The sequence below is a fragment of the Castor canadensis genome, chromosome 3 (genome assembly GCF_047511655.1).
Source record: "Castor canadensis chromosome 3, mCasCan1.hap1v2, whole genome shotgun sequence".
NCBI lineage: Eukaryota > Metazoa > Chordata > Mammalia > Rodentia > Castoridae > Castor > Castor canadensis.
The window spans coordinates 138,260,461-138,266,756 of NC_133388.1; positions in this window are offsets into that span (position 1 = coordinate 138,260,461).

Below are 6,296 nucleotides of genomic sequence, written 5' to 3' on the forward strand. Positions count from 1 at the left end.
TTCCCTTCTTTGCCAAAATCCACTTCTTCTGGGTTGTTTGGCTCTCTGTTAGCCCTCACAAGCTGAAACCCTACACTGAATAAACCATCAATATTTATTTTATAAAGTCTCCTACTTTTATATCGGAAAGGTGGATCAGAAAGTGGAGGAGTGAAACCTCAACAGTACTAATTAAATATCAAGGGACCAAGCCTACATAAAATGCATTTTTCTAAATAGCACTGTTTAATTGTCCTTAATTTAATTCTCAAAGTTTCCAGGTTCAATAGTTCTGAACTACTTTGTCCAATTAAATATCCAAGATGTGCTGGTGTATGACCAATTCATCAGCAACACTTTGGCTGCCACATGAGTTCTGAATGGGCAGTACAAGAAAACACCAGCTACAATTCTGTATCTCATTCACCCAAAGTTCATGTTGCTTTTGTTCTGAAGTTCTCTGGAGCATGTTATTCATAGAAAGCCAAAATATGCAAACAAGCACTCTTTCATGGGCTTCAGAAGTTGATTTGGGATTAGTTTCCCTTACTTCATCATTTCTAAAAGGTACATGTTAAAACACCATGAAATTGAATGAGTACTTTGTTCAATTTTGTTTAAAAAGAATTGATTTATTTTAAACAAGTGAGCCCCAGCTAAATCATAGTCAGAAGGATATGAAATACACTAAGAATAGACAAGCCCCAGAAGTGAGACCTCAGCTTTTCAATGTGTGTGTGTGTGTGTGTGTGTGTGTGTGTGTGTGTGTATGTGTGTGCTTAAGTGTATTTTTCTTGCCAGGTTGAAGGTAACTATTAATTTGCTATTGATTCAAATCATAATTTGATTAAGGTACTTACATTTAACATTTGGACAAACAGTTACTTCAAATTGTCTTAAGTACCTTGTGAATATACTTTTGTAGAGATGCTGATGATCCTGTTTGCAGTGATAGTTTCACAAGGAATATATGACCTCAGATGAAACTAATGAACCTGAATATGTCCTTATCAGCTGATTAGAACACATGGTCTTGGAGATATATCCTTTGCTATGTATATAATTTTAAGATACACAGACATAAAATCACATCTTTACATTTTACTTATCCAAGTATCCATCCTTGAGAAAACCCTCTTACCCACATTTTATATTCTCTCTACATTGTATACTATATTTTATAATGGGATATGCAACTTGCCTAAAATTCCGTGAGTCACAAGACTTTCTCTCTCCCTGTGCTGATAAAGTAGAATGGGGAGTAGGGGAAATTTGGCTTCTTATCTCACTTTTTCTACAAAATTGTTTGTTCTCCCTCTACCAATTCACATACTCTATAACCACTAATGCACCTTTGCACAGGTTCTGTCTGTGGCTTAATTGCTATATGTGACAATGCTACTTGTCCTTCATCTTTCAGAACCTGCTTCTCTTTTGATTCTTTCTTCAACTACTAACTCAAACTGATCGCTCCTCTTTTCCAATTGATAGAACTATGACACATTAATATGCCCTAAAAATAAGAGACCAATTTCCCTGCTAAAGCAATCATCTGTACAACACAGTCACAGCAGATCACCAGACCGCTTTATTATCATCATTGATAGGGATCAGCAATCCGGAAGGTATCCGATCCCACTGTAGTCTCTGGAAAGCTCAACTACTAGGAACTTCACCTGAATTTGGGCAAAATTCTGTAGCAGAGTTACAACAACGTCAATATACTACATAAGTGGAAACATGCAAATATTCAAGTCAAACATATATTTCTTTGCATTAACAAAACCACTTTGCTTTCCCCTGGAGTCTAACTCTAGAGCTCAAATACTTTCCTTGTCTGAGACTGCAGAATATATCTGACTGGTAACCAGCTAGGCAGTACAGAAATAGTGAAGGAAGCAGGCTCTCTCTCTCGGTTGTGTGTGTGTGTGTGTGTGTGTGTGTGTGTGTGTGTGTGTGTGTGCTCACGCACGTGTATGAGAGAGAGATGGACAGACAGACAGACAGAGAAAGATACTTAAACCTATTTCCTTGCTTTAACTCTAAATAGCCAGGAGGAGGGATATGTGAATTAGCTTCTCTACTCTAATTTTATAAACCATATATTTAGAAAATCATTTTGTGAGAAAGTAAAAAGAGATAGAAAATGAATTCTTACTGAGAATAGCTCTCCATGATGGCAAATACCCCCAAAATCTTTTATTGTATAATCAAGGTTACTGAGTCACCCATCTCTTAGCATTGATATGTCTTATTTTCAGAATCCAACAGAAACACTAGTAAATAATACTGGTAAATCCACCTTGCTCCCCCATCCCTCAATTTCTTGATCAAACAAATGGAAGCAGTTTGATAAAATAAAGACTTTACTTGAATAAAAAGGAAATTCATGGAAATAATAGCTAAATCTGTATGCAGATAAATCTGTTTATCTATCTACCTATCATCTATCTTTCTTTCTATCATCTATCTACCTATCTATCTACCTATCTATCATCATCATCTGTCTGATCTATCAACCATCTATCTATCTATCCATCTATCTATTACTCATCTACCTACACATATCACCAAGTAATAGCCATTGTGAAAATTCTTTAAATATAATTAATGACAATTTTTAAATATAACCATGACACTGTCCTACGAAAAGTCTCAAAATATGCTTTAGAAATCATGATTAAGAAATTTTTATGCTTACTTTTAGTAATTTTTATAGGCTCTATTTTTCCCAAACTCTTACAGAAATGTTCCTGGTTTTGCAAATTTGTGCTGGTAAATTTGGAGATACTTTTTTCAAGAGGAAATCTGTTTTTGATTTTTATATTTAAGCATTTTCCAAGGATTTTGTAAAAAGGACTCCAGTTATACAACCAAATTACTCTGCACAAAGAAGTGAACAGATTGGCAAATGATCCAAATTAAATGACTGATAAAAAAGTAACTTTAACTTATATTCAAACATGTTAGAAAGATTTCCCTCTGTGATATAAAAGCAAAAAAAGTTATGTCTAAAAATTGTAAGATTAGTTCCAATAGAAATTGTCTTTGAGGAATTAAATCAATACAGAATGGAAAATAATTTGTAGTCACCTAGCAAAGCAAAATATATGCATTCTTAGCAGCTCAAAAACTGTGTTTCCAGAAGAAATCTTAGGTATATGTACAAAATATTTGTTGCAGCATTACTGGTGAAAACAAACAAAAAAGAATAAACATTAATAGAGGGTAGATAAAATATATTTATAAGATAGAATAAAAACTAGTTAAAAGAAATGAATTAAAATTGAAGTATTTTTAAAATAAAAATCTCAAAGCAAAAGGATGAATTATAAATGATAAAGCATTATAAAAATATATACTACTTATGTATATTGCAAAATACACAAATTATTACATAATATTTAGACTACATCCACATCTACATGCAACTGTGTTGAAAAGAAGATTGCGAATACATATGCTAAATTAGTGATAAACTTTTCTCAAGGAAAAAGAAAATGACTAGGTATAGGGAAAGGGCTTAAAATTTATCTGTGATATATGTTATTGTTTGCATTAAAACAGATGAAACAAGTAGAACAAAATTGTAAAATTCTTTAATTCTGGTTGTGAGTAAATGATTATATCACTCTTTCAATATATCTTCATTTAAAAATTTTTTATTAATAACCAGAGAAAGAAACTACTTGTATTTGGTTAAATGTTGTTTATTTAAATAAAGATAATCATCTCTTTTATTGATTGGTAGATTTTATCTTTGGCAGCCTTTGTGTAGCAACCACAGAGAGTTTCTTTCTGGATTGTATACATTTAAGATTGAAGGATCTTCAAGCCATTTTATTCAAGACTTCTAGAGCTAAGTATGTGTATAAGGGTGCTGAATTTTGTAATGAATACAAAGGAGGTTCTAGGGTTCTTTGAAATTGTGGTTCTAGAAAGACAATAAATGAACCCTCTTTTTCTCCTGTTACACTGCTACTGTAGTCTCCATGCTTGTGTCTTCCCCAAAGCCATATGTTGAAATTTAGCTACCAATCTGACAGTATTAGAAGCTGGGGACTTTAGGTAGTGATTAGGTCAAGAGAGTGGAGTATTCATGATGGAATTAGTGTCCTTAAGAAAGATGCTTCTGAGACTTGCTTTGCCCTTCCTTCATATGAGGACACAGAAAAAAGATAGCAGAAGGTAGATCCTCCTCACCAGACTCTAAATTAGCCAGTATCTTTATCTTCCAGACTCCAGAACGTGAGGAATAAATTTCCCTTGTTTATAAGCTACCCAGTTTATGGTATTTTGCTGTAGCTGTCCAAACAGGCTAAGTCACAACTATGTTACATCTAGAACCTTCTCATTATGTGAGGAAAACTCATGTTCTTTTTCAGAAATCATGAGAAAAGAGGTATATTTTTGCCATTTTGAAATGCCTGTAACACTTGACCCTTTCATAGTTTATAAATTGAGATTTTAGGGTTTTCCCCCAAGATTTTGGGTTGAAACTGACTGAAGGTCAGCACACTTCGAGAGCTTCCCTCCCATATCTGCAGCCTTACCTGGCAAGCATACTAGGCATCGTGCCAAATGAAGCCCCAGCCTCCAGCTCCTTAGCATCGAACCTGTTTTTCTAGAGCATATCCTTGGATAGAATGACTTGTCTACCTTGTGGGCTTTCGGTGAAAGAGTGCTCTTCAGTGCTTACTTCTACCATGGATGATGAGGGGCTTTCTCCTTCTTCAACTAGGTAGTTAGTACTTATCTAAAATGTCAGAAACAAGACATTTGCCAGGACTTTGAACTCTGAACATGTAAACAGAAGTGAGATCATGTAGAAATCTGGATGGTTTCAGAGCAGCAGTGTCCATACATTCTGTACCTTAATTCAGGAAAGCAAGATCTTCCTACTTTTTCTTTAGTATTATGTCTGTTACTTTGTGACATGAAGTTAATTGTAGATAACGTCTATTTGCTCTGCTTACTTAATTAACAGTCTTCTAACCCACTGTCAGTGTTAGTAGGAGATATTTGATCATCTGGGAAACAAGATATAAATTGCTACAAAATTTATCTGTAAAAAAAAACAAACCCATTAGCAGTTACTTGGTCCCTTTGAGAGACAGCAAAGAAAAACATAGCTCTCTACTCTTTAGCCCCTTTATCAGGAACAAAAATGAGAAAAAATATTTTGGCATTAAAATGAAAGTCAAATGGTTTTCAGGAAAGAAGAAAATGATTTAAAGTAGAATTCACTGAAAAAGTCTTAATTCCTGGGTAATTAAATCTTTGTACTTTAACTTAGAATTACTTAATTTCCAATTGAACTAAAAGATTTGTGTAGTAAGTCAACTTGTTTGGTATCATATGTATATATACTCAATAAATATAGTCATTTCCTCTTTTTATTATGTAAACATTAATGAAACATAAAAGTTGAAAAATATCATTTAGTGAAAAACAAAGAAAATTTGTTTTAAGTTTTAAAATAAAATTAACATGAACATAAATATTTTCCTTGTTTTAAGTTTCTTGTATTAAGGAACAAAAAGCAGGAAGTAGAATAGATGAGAAAAATGGAGTAGGTATGTGCAAATAAAAGCTGTTTGAAGCATATATGAATAATTTGAAGTTCATATGCAAAGAACTATCTTCTTTGAAGAATTTAAAGAAGAAAGTGATGTGGTCAAAGCAGTGCAATTTTGTGGTAGTTTTGGCAGCTGTGTCTGGCACAGGGCTATAGAAACACAAAATGTGGAGGAGAGGTAAGGCTACTATGTATATGGAAACAGGGAGGGAAAAAGAAATTGACCAGATGTGCAATGTACTAATGTAGAAGCAGAGAAAAGAATGTTATGAAGGAGGAAACTCTGACAGAATTTTTTCAGTTTGGGTCCAAAGTAACACAAAGTGGTTGATTTTAGGATGTGGAACCTAAAAAAAAGGGTGATGAGAGAACCAGAGGGCAAAAAAGTGTTACTCACTTTGGGTAACATAAAGAAAATATTTGTAATGAGGTGATTTATTTATATTATAGACATTTTTACAATTTAATATGAGAAAAAGTAATTCTCATTTCTCAGCTCAAATCCAAGACTGTTAATTGTTCTGGCAGATGTACTTCTAGTTATATGCATATGTGTATATCTGTGCGTTCATAGATATACATCTGTAGTTGTATATACATACAGTTTTATGTATAATCTCCACATATTTAGGATATATTTAAATTAAACATGTATGCCAAATATTTGCCACAGCATTAAATTTCCTACAATAGCATTTATCATGCATTATTCTGCTAATTCTTGTTCTATGAGATCTTA